The sequence below is a fragment of the Paralichthys olivaceus genome, chromosome 10 (genome assembly GCF_024713975.1).
Source record: "Paralichthys olivaceus isolate ysfri-2021 chromosome 10, ASM2471397v2, whole genome shotgun sequence".
Lineage (NCBI taxonomy): Eukaryota > Metazoa > Chordata > Actinopteri > Pleuronectiformes > Paralichthyidae > Paralichthys > Paralichthys olivaceus.
This window is the reverse complement of record NC_091102.1, coordinates 6786045-6801691: the sequence shown is the minus strand read 5'-3', so window position 1 is coordinate 6801691 and position 15647 is coordinate 6786045. Positions and strand designations below refer to the sequence as shown.

The 15647-nt window shown below is 42.7% G+C and overlaps 1 protein-coding gene across 5 annotated transcripts in view; it reads right to left on the bottom strand.

Moving 5' to 3' along the window:
- Nucleotides 1-15647, bottom strand: part of il1rapl1a (interleukin 1 receptor accessory protein-like 1a) — a 188212-nt gene that overhangs the window by 139063 nt on the left and 33502 nt on the right. For 2 of the 5 annotated variants that reach the window (XM_020100552.2, XM_069533089.1), the window contains exon 1: nucleotides 6709-7505. The exons of 1 other annotated variant lie outside the window; for it this stretch is intronic. The gene's annotated coding sequence lies outside the window, so the exon portion shown is untranslated. Of the gene's footprint in view, nucleotides 1-6708; nucleotides 7507-15647 lie in introns of those variants that run through there. 2 more of the 5 variants (XM_069533087.1, XM_069533088.1) reach the window with 2 other exon arrangements.

The following is a 15647-nucleotide window of genomic DNA, read 5'->3' as shown; positions in this document are numbered from 1 at the left end:
CATTTTCACTTATGGCAGCCGAGAGGGTCCGACAGCTGCAGCACATTTTGGAAACTTAATGACAAAACAGGCCATTTGTCATCATCTTTCAAAATGACTCCATTTGAACATTTCTTTAATGATCTGTTGACCATTTCAGCATCGCATTATTAAATATCAGTGTCTTCCAAAAGCCATCACACGTGGCCATCACCAGATCCTACATTTGTTTAGAATTAGACAACTACTGGTTAGAATAGGTGAAGTCTGCAGTCGTGTTCTGTGCTGAGTTCGGGGTATGTTTTAAAAGTAAAAATGTTTCACTGTTTGCAGAAGTTTCAGCCGTTGGATTAATGTGTCACAGTCACAAGTTTCCCGTGGATCCACCCTTTAACACTCAAAAACTCAAACGTTTGCTTCATCGTGTTATTACATCTCAGACTGAAGATAAATCTATTAGGTCTTCAGATTTTTTCCGGGCTGTGTTTGCTTGATACTGGCTGTGCCTGGATCGACAACCACAGAAACTATTTAAAAAGCTTGTGATTCGGAAACAGGAAATGAGGGAAGTCAGACTTTTCGTTCATCCTAACTTCTTCTCCAGACTTTCAACCCTTCCAGTCAGGTCAAACTACTTCCTCATTAGCTCCGGATGGACAAGAGTCTTAATTCATTTTGACGAAGCCCTTCAGTGTGGCCATTTAGTGGCTTTGTCACTTGAATGTAAACATATGTTGTATTTGGAAGTGTGCTTTAACAACTGCTGCTGCTCTTGGGGAGGACAGTGTCATTTGAGTACAGTGATTAAAAATAGCCCTGATAGAGAGCAGCCTGTACAGCACTTACATGCATGTATACATTCAATCAATTTCCAATTTAGCAAACCATTTCTAACAGATGCTTTCCCCTCTAACATACGTGCTCTGTGTGATCATCCAGCAAAGGTTCTCTCTCTGTTTTGTTTTGAAAAGACTGATTCAAAGCCAGTGGAGCAAATAAGAGCTCCAGCTGTACAGCAAATGAAAACAAGCCTGAGCACCTTCTTTCAGTTTATTACATTTCCTAATCCCCTCATCTCCTCCTCTCCCTCACCACACTCAACCCACCTCCTCTTCACATCCTCCATTTTTCACTTTAACTCAACCTTTATCTCCTTTGCTCTCTCCCCCCCCATGTCTTGTCTGTCTCTTTGCCTCATTGCTTTAGATGCACTGACCACGTTGCATAAAAAAGCTCGGCAGAAATGTTGACACATAAAGGAGTTTCACCTGGCCAGTAAATTGATTTTTGAGCTGGAATGAAAATCAACACTACTTAAGTCTAACGGCCTTAACTGCTGACAGGTTACTATTTATACTGACTAAATTAAAAGGCCAGGCTTGTGAAAATGACTGTGACAGGCCTGACCTTGTTTAACACATCATCGCCTGTCAGGGAATAGTTGAAGAGATGTGTGAAGTTTTCTCGAAAAGTGCTCCAGATAAGAACTTTGAGCAGAGGGACAGGAAGTCAGAGCATGAAGAAAGAAGAAGATGAGTATCGGAGCGGGATCTCTGCTCTGTACTGGGGGAGGAAGAGTGTCGGAGAGGTTATCAGTGGTTTTTCATCATCACTTATCCTGTGGTTTCTTGTCTTCACCTGCTACGTCTGGTGTCAATGTACAGACATCTCATCTCTTTCATAAGAATGTAGCTGGGAAAATTTGACCTTTGACTCATTTCAAAGATTGAGTTTGTATCATTAAATTTAATTAAAGCTAAAGTTACAGTTTGAAATCCTTGCCATTACTAAATTCTCTACAGATTGACCAGGTCAAAACTAATCTAGAATTCAGTGTTTAAATGAATCAGGTTGAGATGGGTCTTGCAGATCTCCTCCTTTGCTATAATGTTGCAAGAAACTTGATTTACCCAACACCAACCCATCCCACCATTGCATGATTAGCAACTCTGAGCAGCTGCACTGGCTGCAGCCCAGTCACCTGCATTGCTAACTTGTTAGCTTTATCACCAGTGTTCAATGAATCCTGGGAGGCCTGAGAGGGATCGACCCATTGGATTCTTTGTTGCTCAGGAACGGACAAAAACGTGGTCTTCAAAATGGGACAGAGTGGTCGCGCCATTGTCACATAATCGGTCTATGAATGCAGCCTCTGAAGGATGCGGCCCCTGAATTGGGACACAGCTTCTGTTGGTCTGCAAAATGGTGCAAAAACCTTTGTGGGACTCTGCTCTCACCCACTGCTCAGTTTAGCTCAGTGGGCTAAACTATCATTAGATCATGTGTACAAGCAGAAACGCATTAAGAGTTCGAAGCCTGAAGGTCTTCAAAAGTGCATCTAAATGTCATCATCCTAATTTATGAGATGGAAACCTGATATATTGCTCATGTTTGGTTCTTTTAAAGGGCAGTGAATCAAGTCGGATTCTGTCTGTGCTGTTTATTGTTCCTTTATTGTCAATCAATGTGACAGGAAGGAGATGGTCTTTTAAAAAATGACCCTCCTAAAAATATCAATTCCAGTAGCTCAGCGACAAAAGCAATGTGTGTGTGTGTGTGTGTGTTAACCACTGGGTGAATTAATGAATTAGCTCTCAACCACAACCTATCCTCAACCTTTTCTGCAACAGGGACACAAATCACTGACCTGTCCTTTCTGCTGTGATGCGGGGGGGGCTTCATCAAATGGCAGACAGACTAAAAGCTTCTATTCCCTAACACCACTCTGTATTCTACATCTGCATGTTATTATTATGTGATTGTGCATGTCTGTGCATAATTGAACATTTTGAACCTTTGAGCCAATATGCCTCAAACGAATCCTCAGCTCCCACGTCAAAATGATTATTTCTAAACAAACCGTGTTTAATCGACTGCGTGCCAATCTCCATCTGGAGGATGCTGTGTGACATCTTCCCTTAAATTACAAATATCAATCTGCCACAGTGGGAGCTCAGCTGCCAGTGGCCTCATGGGGGTCCGCGTCAAAGCAACCAGCCTTCAAAACAAAGCCATCAAAACACCAAGCTCGGTAGATGCATTTTTCTGAAATAACCATTTCCATTACCGGGTAACAGCTCGACCAAAATCACAGAATAACTGAGCAGAAAGAGCTCCAGGTCTGCAGCCCCAGATTGATGTGAAAACCTCCTGGTACATAACAACTACAATGAACTGGATTCAGGAATGAGCGTGTGCAGAACTTGGCCCAGTTCTGTGTGACTCAACCCATCCCCCCCCCCATTGCAGGGACCGACAGACGCCAGCACCGAGGGCTCCCAATCTGCTGTGTGACCAGCGGGACTCTCCCTAAGTGTGTTCCCCCTCCTTATCAACGGCTGTCTGCCCGCGGCAACACTACCACTTACACTCCATCCACCCGCTTATTGATACACTTCACCGCAGGATCGCCTTCGAGTGCTCCTTGGGAAGGCGATAGGTCTGCAGGGTGGTCTAATTCAATCACCGTTGGGGAGGGGGAACACACACATCATTCATCACCAGCAGAGGACCAGTCCGGGAAAGACCAGGAAGACTCTTCATTCTCTCTCAATGATCATTAACACACAAACAAATTGCTTTGCTGTGGCACTGAGCAGCTTAGTGAACCTGGTAGAAGTTGAATATGTAATGTTATCATGCAAAGATAAAGACACACTCATGCAGATAACTAGATGCAGAAACAATCGGTCAATTATGAGCCGTGCTGTTCCCGGTGGTTCATTCAACTTTGGCTACGTATCCTGTCCCCAACTATGTTAGTGTGCAGGTGCGGTGTGCAGTGTGTGCACTATCAAAGCTCGAGGAGTTGTTAACTCTTTCAAATCCAAACAGAAACTGCAGCAGGGAAAATATTTTAGTGAGTTTAATCATCAGTGCATCAAATGTGTCTCAATGGCACTTTACTCTGAGGCCCGTTCATAATACGCTGCAGTGAGTACGATCTGTGGCGGAGAATTCCTGAGTTAAATCTCTGAAACAGTGACAACTGCCTTCAAAGGCCTCATATGTGTCTTAGCATGTTGTGCACACTTTGCACACAGTGAGAACAGAGAACATGTGGTAATCTGTTCTGTGATTGCATTTGAATTAATTACAAGCCTGACAGACTCAGAAGAACTGGTTTGTTTCTGATAAACATTACAACATTTAGAAAAGCATGGGCAAACATAACTGGTCCTCCTGATAATACGTGTTTCTTCTGACAGGGGGACTACCTTTCTGACGTGTTCCATTTTCACAAAAATGATGATTCTTGCACGGCCAAGACAAACACAACTTCATGACAATCAGCTAATACACAACTCAATGCACATGATAATGTCACTTTAAGTATAAATAGTGTTGTGCAAGGTAGAAACTAATAAAAACACAGAGTTCAAGATGCATGACATACTGAGTCATTATACTAAGAAGAGGTGCAACAACATGACTGGGTAAAGTTTATTATAATAACATGTACTGTGTATGATGGTGCAATCAATACCATTATTAGACAGGCACTACAAGTTGTTGAATTTCCTTAGGATGTAAAGACAACACAGTTGGCCTCTATTCTAAATCTTTAAAACATATTTTGAATAGTTCTCATTACTACGCTTTCTATGTCTTTATATTTACCTCTAGCACTCTCACAGTGACATATACATGCATGTGGCTCAGTAGTTGCTGAAATATGTTATAAAATAAAATGTAAAGTCATGCAGAGCAGCCACGGAACATTTCCAGTTACAAAACCAGCTGAACAAAGGAGCTGTCTGTTTCAGCACCACAGACAGCTCCTGTCATCTTCCTATGAGGAGGTGCTGCTGGCAGCGCCCCGACACTTTTATCTGCCGCACGTTGTAACATCAGACACAAGTGACTTTACAAAATTCATTAATGCAAACCTCCCTGCTCATAAAATTTACACCCAAATCCAGACTGACGGCGAGACTTTTTCTTACATTGCATTACTTCCCATTGGTTAACAATGTGAATTGAAGACGTAGCTCACCTCCAAGTGGCCTCTGGCACACATAGAGTCACTTACAGCGCAAATAGATACAAGTGACCTGACAAAGTTTTAAAAAAAAACTAACAGTGTACAGGCCCAGACTTGGTGTCACCTGAAAGTTGAGTAGCCCAGCCAGCACCCAGAGACAGAAATGGTTGAGTATGACTGAGTTTTAGGCCAACTGTGTGTGTGTGTGTGTGTGTGTCTTTGCAGACTAAGTACCATACAGAGTGAGGACATTTTGGTTGATCCTTAGAATTAGATTCAGGTTATGGTTTGGCTATATTTTGGTTCTATATGGTTTTGGCTATAGAAGCATTATGTGTGTCCTCACTGAGATAGAAGTACAAGGTTTTGTGTTTGTGTGTGTGTGTGTGTGTGTGATAGTGAGAGAACCTTAACACAAGCATGCACTCACACACTGCACACGATGAGACTGAACCACAGACCATCAGCAACATCTCTCTTCAAGATGTGTCCAGCAAACACAACTCCAGATAAATGATAATAAAAAAATAGTAATGTTGACAATTCCAAAGGGTTTCCATTAAAACGCGTACCCACTCCGGCATCTCTCTAATCCAGGGGCACTTCCACAAATAGGATCATCATCAATCATCACTCAGACACCTGCGTCATGCGTCGGTTTTCGCGCGGCTACACCCAAGGGACCGCACCGCTGTTCCTCATGGGAAACTCGGTACAGTAAAGGGTCGAGGTGGCGAAGAGAGCCGCGCCATGTGAGAGTGCACGCGGATAGTGCACGGAGCCGTGCGTGCAATAGCCCGCAGGTAAACCGAGGGTAATGATAGGGATGAGCTTTGTCAGGGTCACAAAAAATGAGGCGCGACTTTGGGCATTTGTGTGTCCGATTTGGACCCTGTAAGTAACAGTGACGCACCGTCTTACGCGCATGCAGCAGTCGTTTCAAACTCAATCAGTGGGAGCGTGCACCTGACACACACACACACACACACACACACACACACACACAAACACACACACACACACACACAAACACACACACACACACAGAGAGAGAGAGAGAGAGAGAGAGAGAGAGGGAGGGAGACGGCGATGGAGCCAGTGCGCATTACAAGTTATTTCTGTGCCACATCCATTTAAAACTTGGGTCTATTTTCCTGCCTCCATCAGCAGCAGTCTCCAACAACAGAGCCACTGTGCGTAAAATGAGGTTCAGTGTTAGACTGTCTTCAGGCACAGCTGCTGCTTCGTTTACACCTTTATCTGGGCGATAGATCCCCTCCTCAGCGAGCTCCAGTGAGCCCCGCGGGCCGGGGAACGAGACCGCACTGCAGAGGGCTTCTCCAGCTTCTCCCTGACGGAGCTCATGAGCCAACACATCGTTGAGAACCCCCCCCCCCCACACACACACACACACACATATAATACAGTATCATTATTTGACTATTGCTTCCTGGATGGTTGTGGCACATCTTGATTAATCGGGTTTTCGATTTATTCCCTTTGCTGCAACAGTGTCAGGTGCCGAACTTCTCCTCCTTTTACGCATAACTGTCCCTGAACCTTTTTAAACTGATGAGCGTCAAATCGCCGCCGCTTCTTTCCTGGAATAAAGGTGACCACTTCATTCCCAAATAAGAAAACGATCGAAGAATCGGTTGAACTAAATTCTGTGAACTTTATCAAATGATCAGGGAAAAAAACAAATCGTGCCAAGTCTGAGAGCCAAAGAGGGAAAACTGGCCTACCTTCAACTCGATTCCAAAATGGTACAACGCCGTTCGTTAGTCAGTGGGGGAGGCTTTGGACATCACAACTCCATGTCAATAGAGAAAACACGTTTCCATAAACCGGGTGCGAGCCAGTGACAGTCTGTGCTTCAGCGGGGTCGCCCATTCAGCCAGTCGTGCGGTTTAAATCCAAACAGAATAATGGAGATCTTGTCTCTGTCTTTTGGGGGAAGAAGTGCGCCAGGCGCTCTCCTACGCAGATGTGACTTTGCGCGCCTGAAATGAAACTGTGATGGGTAAGAATGGAAGAAAGAAAGAAAAACAGGACTACAACCAATAAAAAAATGTATACATCAAAACGAATGGGGGCGAAGCTGCGAAGTGATCGTCCTCCCTCCCAATGAAATCAAAAAAGAAAAATCTCACGGCTGACTTTTGCGCAAATCGGGCGTAATTACTTATCCTCTCCTGGGGGGGCTCGACCATCCCAGACGCACGGGTTGGTGCGGTCCTCTGCACTCCGATGAGAAAAAGAAATGTATGGATATAATGGCCAGATCCGATGGGGGGTTTCCTCCACAGCCCCGCGCTGTGGTTGCAATGCACACGACGAGGAGGATCTCTCCCCGGTCCTAGTGCACCACACACCGGCCCCAGTTGGCTTTAACGCCGCTGCACCTGCACTCTGTCATTTCCATCGATTTAACAGCGAAATGGATGAAGGTTAGGGGGGGAGGAAATTCCGGCAGACGCCTATAATTCAAATCAAAGCTTCGGCGCTGAACTGAAAGAAAAAGAGGCTCCTCACTTGTTTGGACATGGAGAAGATGGGGAAAAGAGGGGGGGGAGGGAGGGAGAGAGAGAGAGAGGGGAGGGTAAAGAGGGGGAGGTTTAAAACTGAAGCCATATGCTGATGTCCTGCAGCCTCATGAGATGAGGGATCAAAATAAAGCCTGAATTTAAATGTTTCAGTGTGAGACATGATGAGATTGCCGCCCCCCCACAAGTTTAAATAGTTTCACTTCTGTGGTTCCAGACAGTGAAGGCAGCAGACTGTGGTCAAACAGGCTTCATGGCATTGACCTGACTGGTATAATAAAGATATGTGGAAATCAAACCATCTGTTTGTTGTCACGCAGTTAGACAGTGACTGGAAGAGTCAGAGCAAAACATATACAGTATATATCTATATATGGAGGGTTCTGAGACATGATCTTTAAAAGGGACACAATGATCTGAACTTGTGTGAGTTAGAAGAACAAAGTGAAGAAAGCTCTTGAAACACACGAAGCAACATTGTACATTTTAAGAGATCATCTATATCAATTGTTCTCAAACTGGGGTCCTCGGGTCTGTGAAAGGTTTCCAGATACATCCATTACAATTATGATTCATGGGTATTTTTAAATGGTAAAAGATTTGTTTTTATAAAGACCTTTTTTAGTCTTGATGATCATTCAAAGGTCAGTACAGTTTATTGCCATTCACACATTCACACACACATTCATACAGTGCATCTATGGGCAGCACTTTTACACATGACATTGTGAAAATGTTTTTTTAATACATGTCTAATATCTTTCAAAGAAATGTGAATATTCATTTACACAAGCAAGTAGAATCGTAAAAAAACAGATAATATAAAATGAACAGTGATGGTCTTAATTACTTCACAGGGCTATCATGGGCTACAAATTGGGAGGATGGAGAACCCTTCATATTTGTTATCTTCTAGTTTAGTGACACAAATTCCAAACTAATGTGTGGTCAAATCATGAAGACTGGTATGAAATGAAGTCAACCTGGGGGCTTCTTCTTCTGGGATGGCTGGAAATTGCCTGTGGTGCCCATAGTTGGTAATCCTGCCTTGTGCTGCCCCCTGTCACAGCCTCCAGAGCCTGCAGCTGCTTTCTTAAAGACGGGACAAAGTTCTGCCCTGGGTTAAAAGAACTGTCATGTAAGTATATGTTAAAAAATCAAATAGGTTTATAATTCAATGAATGTGACAAGATGGTTTATTTCTTTCCTAACATGATGTTTTGAATATCACCTGCTGAACGGGAGACAGCCCCAGAAGCTCCCAGAGAAGTAATACCATCTTAAAGCCCTTGTATTTTGGTATAAATTGGCACCTTTGTTTTCAAGTGTGTAATGGACTAGTTGCTGCCTCTTGAGGCCATTAGGGTTTTAAAAAACCTGTGGTTCTCTTCCCTCTTGGGTACGAAGGCCTCAAGAGGCAGCATAATGAGCCCATTTGACACAGAAGAACAAGAAAAACAGATTCAGACAAGCAGCACAAAGGTGGGATGTATTTTCTATTGGAAAAGTTTAAAAATAAGTTTTTATTTTACTTTTGCGAGAGGCACTTTAGGATTCACACAGTGTGATCGGACTCAGACTGGGTAAAAACAGAATTTGTAAACTTACTGATGGAGCTGGTAAAAAAAAAACATATTTCTAAAGGTCCAAACAAATAGGAAAAGACCCCAAATAAACACATTAAGGTTTATTAATGGATTACCTGATCACTATAACCAATTATTTAAACAGCATATGATTAACAACAATTCTGTCCCAAGCTTTTTGATCCATATAAACAGTTGATCACTATATCCAGTTTCCGTTGCTTCAATTCTACATGCAAATGAGACAACCCATGTCGAAGATTAAGTTATTTTCCCCCCTCTTCAAACAAGACCATCTTTCCACCACAGGAAATGTACATAAATGCAAACAAAATGACAGGTCTGTACAACTGCATCCATCCATTATCTATAGCTTTTATCCTTAGAAGTTTGTGAGGGAGCTGAGAATCAAACCTGGAATCTTCTTGCTGCCCACCGTCCTCTTTATAACTCTCAACAACAAATTCTCATTTCGTACTTACTCTTCCCTAGAAGAGAAGGTAGAAAGCAGAGAAAACTATGCTGCAGCACAGGAAAGCTGCTTAAAATCAGTTTTAACCGAGTCAAAGCTGGCCCCCTGTGGACTTTTCTCCTGTAAATCTAAATGACAGATGGGGGAGAATATCCATTTCGCCATCCCAGGCTTGTTTTGGCTGCCAGTCACTTAAGAACACATCAAACCTTTTCAAACCAGCAAATCATCAAATATCAGAAATCACCAAACATCAGAGGGTCTGACATGTGATTCATCGTAAATAAATTACCTCAGACAACAGCCCCAGTGGCAGTGACGGTATGAAAAAATAGAGGCTATAAAAGGAATAAGAAATAACACGCATCACGTCAGACACATCCGTGTGTTTGTGTGTCAATATGAGGATAAAAACCCCTTTTATCACATCCCATCAGGATCTGTAGCATCTGTAAACGAGATGGGAGAGAGGAGGGCTGTCTTGTATAACTGCACTTGCCCAGGGCTCAGGAAACTCGTCACAGACGTTTCTGCCTCCACAGTTTTTCCTTTTGGAGCATGAGTAGGTACCTGACCATTCGCCGTCATGCAGAAAATATAGAGGCTGGCTGATATATGACATAAATCCTCCTCTTCATTCTCCTTAAAAAACTCACACACACACACACATACGCTAACTCACTCTCTCACACTTTCTCACAAACACACACACACTCAGTCACTCACACTAAGACACACTTACACATGCTCATACACATACATACACTCACTAACACACACACACACCAACAAACACACAAGCTGCTTTCAGACATGCACCAGACTCCACAGCTCTATCCCTATAGGTGCATGTGTGAATGTATATGAAGTCCGTAGAAATCCAGAAGTCGATGTGAGAACACAGCAGGAGATCCGTCACAACAGTCATACACGTAGAAGACACCAATGATGTCAAGAGTTTGTGGTGATAAGAGCTTATGACTGGTGATCTTGGCAGCAGAGTTAATAAGTCACTTCCTGCCTCTGTCTGCTGCATCCAACTGCTCCACCTCTGGCCTGAATAATACGGAGGATTTGATGCTGTTGTGAACATGTCTGTGCAGAAAACCTCCTGCTGTGTTGTGCATGTGTGAAAGGCAAACTACGGGTAAACTCCGTAGCCAATTCTCCGGATTATACCCAGAGGTCATGTCTGAAAATGGCTTAACACTGACTCTCTCACCGCAGCCTGCTGAATATTCAGTAGATAAATCGATGATTGAGTGATACCATAGAAACTGCTGTGAGATCACAGGACCACATCACATCTTCCTCCCACAATTCTTTTTTTCTCTTGCTGCTACACTGTCCAGTTTCCTTCTTCTAAAAAGGTTCTGCACAGCAGCGTGTTTGAACGCAACGGTAACAGCTCTGCACAAAAGCTCTCAGTAAGTTCAAAAAGGGAAGAGCTTTACTTTAAAAAAAGAAATGTCTGGAATTAGCATCATGTCCCACTTTCCCATGCAGACAAAAATAGACGAGGCATTAGAATGCAATCAGATAAAGAAACAATTAATTCCTTGGGTAAAATTGAAAACAAGAAAAGTGAATCGTCACTGGAACAGATGTAACTATGATGCAGGTGAACCACAACGTAACACACACTGATTGATTGTAAGATAAAAGTCCTCATTCCACTCATCTGCTCTTGAATATTTTGAAGTTGTGATCAGACCGGATAAAGATTCTTTTCACGACACTATGGGAAACGATTCGATATGTTTAAATACACCACTGTGTGAAAATGAGGCCGATGGGAGAAATTAGACAAGATTTTGTGTCGAGCAGGGAGGAGCTACAAAGCAGGTGTAATAATGTGGATTCATCATATCACACTGTCATTTCATTCATTATTAATATAAAAATATCGATTACAATTTCAGAGATCGATTGCAGTAATGAATGATGGATGGCAGTTTATATGCTCTCCGATGGGAAGCCAGCGAGGCCACATGGACAGAGGACACAATGTGACGCACAGACGTCACAAGGAATCGGTCCCTTTGTGGAACAGGTAGATGGTCACAATGTGGAAGGACAGAACATTCAAGACAAATCAAATCAGAATAAATCAATGTTAAATGATTTTGTCATAACTGTACTATAACATTAAAATGAATAACTGCATCAGTATTGTGCTTATCTTTGTCAAAGAGGGCGTCGCTAGTCATTTTGTATCGAAGCTTAAAAAAATTATTGTCTCTTATCTTTCACACGCACACGCACACTTACCCTAACCCGAACCTAATTCTAAATCATAACTCTCAAAAAGCCAATAATGTTTTGCGGACGAGCCAAAATGTCCTCACAACGTCAAAATGTCCTAACAATGATGGTATTGAACCAAAATTGGACCTCATAACTATAGATAAACAAGTGAACGCGTGCACACACACACGCAGGCAGGCATGCAGACAAGCAGATGTTTCAAACAGAGTGCTGACTGATACATGCCCATTGCCTAATTGGAGGTTTATGAAATCTGCAGGTTGCGGGTGCCAAGCAGTTTCCAAACGGATGCCAAGCGGTTGCTGTGACAGCAGGTCGTGACCTTCCCGTAATTGTAGAGATGATGCCATTCCCCCTGCTCATCTGGTATGTGCATCTGTGCCAACATGAAACCACTGAGAGCTAGAGCACACGACCAACACAAAACCAATACTTCAGAAAGAGAATCAGTTTATTCTTTCCAGTTCCACGGAGGTTTACCTTGCAAAATGTTAGTTTCTTTTTCCAAACCTTCAACTCGTGCCTGCTGAGCTCTTCCAGCTCCTGATACCGTTACTGCCAACATGTCCATCACTGACCTTGAGAACACTAAACAGTGAACATGTAGAAGGAATCGGATGGTTCTGGGATATTAGCCAACGCTTTCTTGTTGTTGATTATTTCTTTGTTTTGGCCGATTTCTCCCCTTGATGCTGTGATCACCTCGCTTGGCAAATGGCACAGTTTTTCCTGATCAGAGGCACATTTCCATATCACAGTGCCACTGCCTTCATGTTGCATCCAACATGAATGTAGTCCAGTGCAGCTGTCTAATGTCGTACTGTGAAATGGCATCAGCGTCAAATTTCCACCAGATCAGCTGCTTTGTCGGAGAGAAAGTCGCCTCTCAACTCATAATAAAATGTATGTTTTCTGGCAAGTTATAACAGAGACGGGGATACGGATATGATGCAATTAAAAGGCATGACTGGGATCTCTCTGGGTTTGAAGACTGTCGGAAACATTTTGGATAATGTAAGTACACAGGTCCACAAATCTATAGCAAAGGTCATTTTAATGAAGAATTGTTGCACGTTATACCTTAACAGGAAATAGAAGAGCAGGACGCAGAGGGGTGGTAGATTTAGTAGAATGTCCCACCCACTGCTGGATGCTCACAATCTATAAAAACATGCATCATGTAACAGCTCTCGTGAACGTGTGCTGAGATCTAGTTATCACAGCAGGTCTTGGAATTAAGCCCACGTTTCAATACATTTGACTTTTTCCTCTTTGACATCACTTTTTCCTTCTCGAGACTTATTTTGTAATGAGACCTTGCAGCAATAATCACTGTATTTGTCCGACCTCTTTCACTGCCTTGTTATTCCACTTTGTACTGAGAGTTTGTGAGGAGCTGGAGTAGCAGCCTCTTGGCTTACAGTAGCTTCTTCTTCCCGCATGCTGAGTACTGCTAAATATTTCAACAGGGAACCAGATTCCCCCCCCCCCCTCCTCTGCAGCGCACCAACAAACCATCTCCAACCCACAGAAATTATCACAAGAAATAAAAACCAGTGAAGGCAGCATCGCTTCAAAACAGCGAGGAAGAAAAGAGCTCAGTGAGGAGCACTGTGGAAGCACTGCTATGAAAATGCATACGTGAGAGCCTGTGGTGCGAATGCTGAGACTCTTAGGAGCGGGTTGTGTGCACAAAACGTGTACGTGCACGGCTACAGAAAGAAAAAGCAATTCATCCACATGGACTTCAAACCACAAATTAATTGAGATAACACTGTGATTGCAGCTGGATCAGTGAGAAGAAAAAGAAGATGTTACAGATAAGCTGACAATAGCGATTAAATCCTTAAACCTGTCGGGTAATAAAAGTCTTCAAGGATTCAAATGTTGTACGATTAAAAACAAATCATCCAAATGTATTACACCTGTTATTGACATGCATACATATAAATGGATGCACATGAACACAAGTATTTAGCTGAGAACATTTCGACCAGTTGCAATTGAAATGTTGTTGATCTAAATGAATTTGTGTTATGAGTGAGTGTGCAGGCGTTGCTCCTTTTTCATCGGTGCTGAGACACTTGTCAACATCATTAGCCAGTCTCATTAAGGTCTCTCGTCTAACCTGAATTATACATCAAGCAGCCAATCAAAAGCCTGCATCCAGAGCCGTCATGGGAGCATTCCTGATGATTCCCAGTCGAGGGTTTTTGCTTTTAATCAGAAGACTGGAGCAGGATCAGCATATTTCAATCCAGCGGAACACAGGGAAAGGTAGAGAGAGACAGAAGAAGAGGAGGACAGAGAGGAGAGGGAGGGAGATGTGAGGTGCCGGAGTCCCACGGGTGCAGCAACATAAAGCTTCATACATGTTCTTTACACATGCTGCCTGTGTTTCCTGCAGTGTTTGTCATGTTGATGAGAGAAGATTCAAAACACGAGTTATTAATCCATTTATCTACTGGTCTTCTTTAAATATGCGTTCCTTTCTACATATTTGAAAGAAAAATACATCAAATCAAATCACATATTTAGGTCAAATATACCAGCCTGCACAAAAAAGAAGAAACTATCTTAATCAAAAGTCTGGTTTGATTTAAAGATAGCCTGAACTAGCTCCTTTAGCTGTGTGTCAGAAGTGAAACCAGACAAAAAGTGTGAAGTTCCTTTTAAATTAGCTGAATTCATCATTGGGTTTTATGTAGAGTGGTGGAATGGGCTGTTTGTTTGGCCTCTGGTGATGCTGGTTGCAGTGTTTTTTCTCAAATTGTAAAAGGAACTTGTACTAATTGAGCAAGTAAAGAGCTGTTGTTGTTCACCAGTTTATTCAAAGTTCATAGAAGCTCGACTCAGTTCAAAGAACCCTGAGCTGGAGAATCACTTGTTGCCATCGTTGCCATTGTCTTAAATGTTGTGTTCTCATGAACAAGTATGTCGTCGTGATCGACGTATTCAAAGTCACAAATAGACCGACAGAGATTCCTGGAATAATTGGACAAATGCGGATCTAAATGCCGGTGACGTTGGCTTTACAGCCATGAAACCAGTAGGCTTGGTGATTGTTGACGCCTGGTGGAAGATACCATCACTCTTCATTCATTCCTGATATACCTCTGACTTTGAGCTCAAAACGTTGCGGCCGTGTTGATTGGTTTATATGATGAGGATGCTCTGAATTACAGCGTGAGTGATGCCACATGAACGTGGAACGAGCAGCGGTGATAAAAACCAAAGCTGTAAAATAATTCCCGAGACACATTTGGCAAGCAGAGAGCTGCTCGCACGCTCTGGAGATGGAAAAAACAATGTAACGTCAGGACGACTGTGGAGTGAGTTGGTGTGGAATGTGCACCTTCTCGGTTACGCTCCTCACAGCTTACTTTAACCCTCTGCTTATACAGAGACATGATCCACCTGACAACTGCAACATGTGACATCTCGAGGAGGACGGTGTCAAATTCTACAATTTTTCGTAGAATTGTTTCGTAAAATATGAAAACACTACGGGGAACTTGAGTGACCACAGAAAAGGTTTAAAGATGCTACACAGGAATTGAAATAATGTAAAATAAGAGGAAATGAAAGAAGAAGATTCAAGAATATGCGTCTTCTAAAAGCTGGTGTCTGATTGTCCTCTATTGGAAACAGTATAGAAGTTTGTGATATCACAATATACTCAGAGCAAACTTTAAGGACTGAAGAGAGATCATGATAAAACACGGCAGTAAAATCAGATCATTTGTACCAGCATGTCTTTTATTCCTCTCTCTTTCAACACAAGGTTACTTAACAGTCTTTTAACAACACCT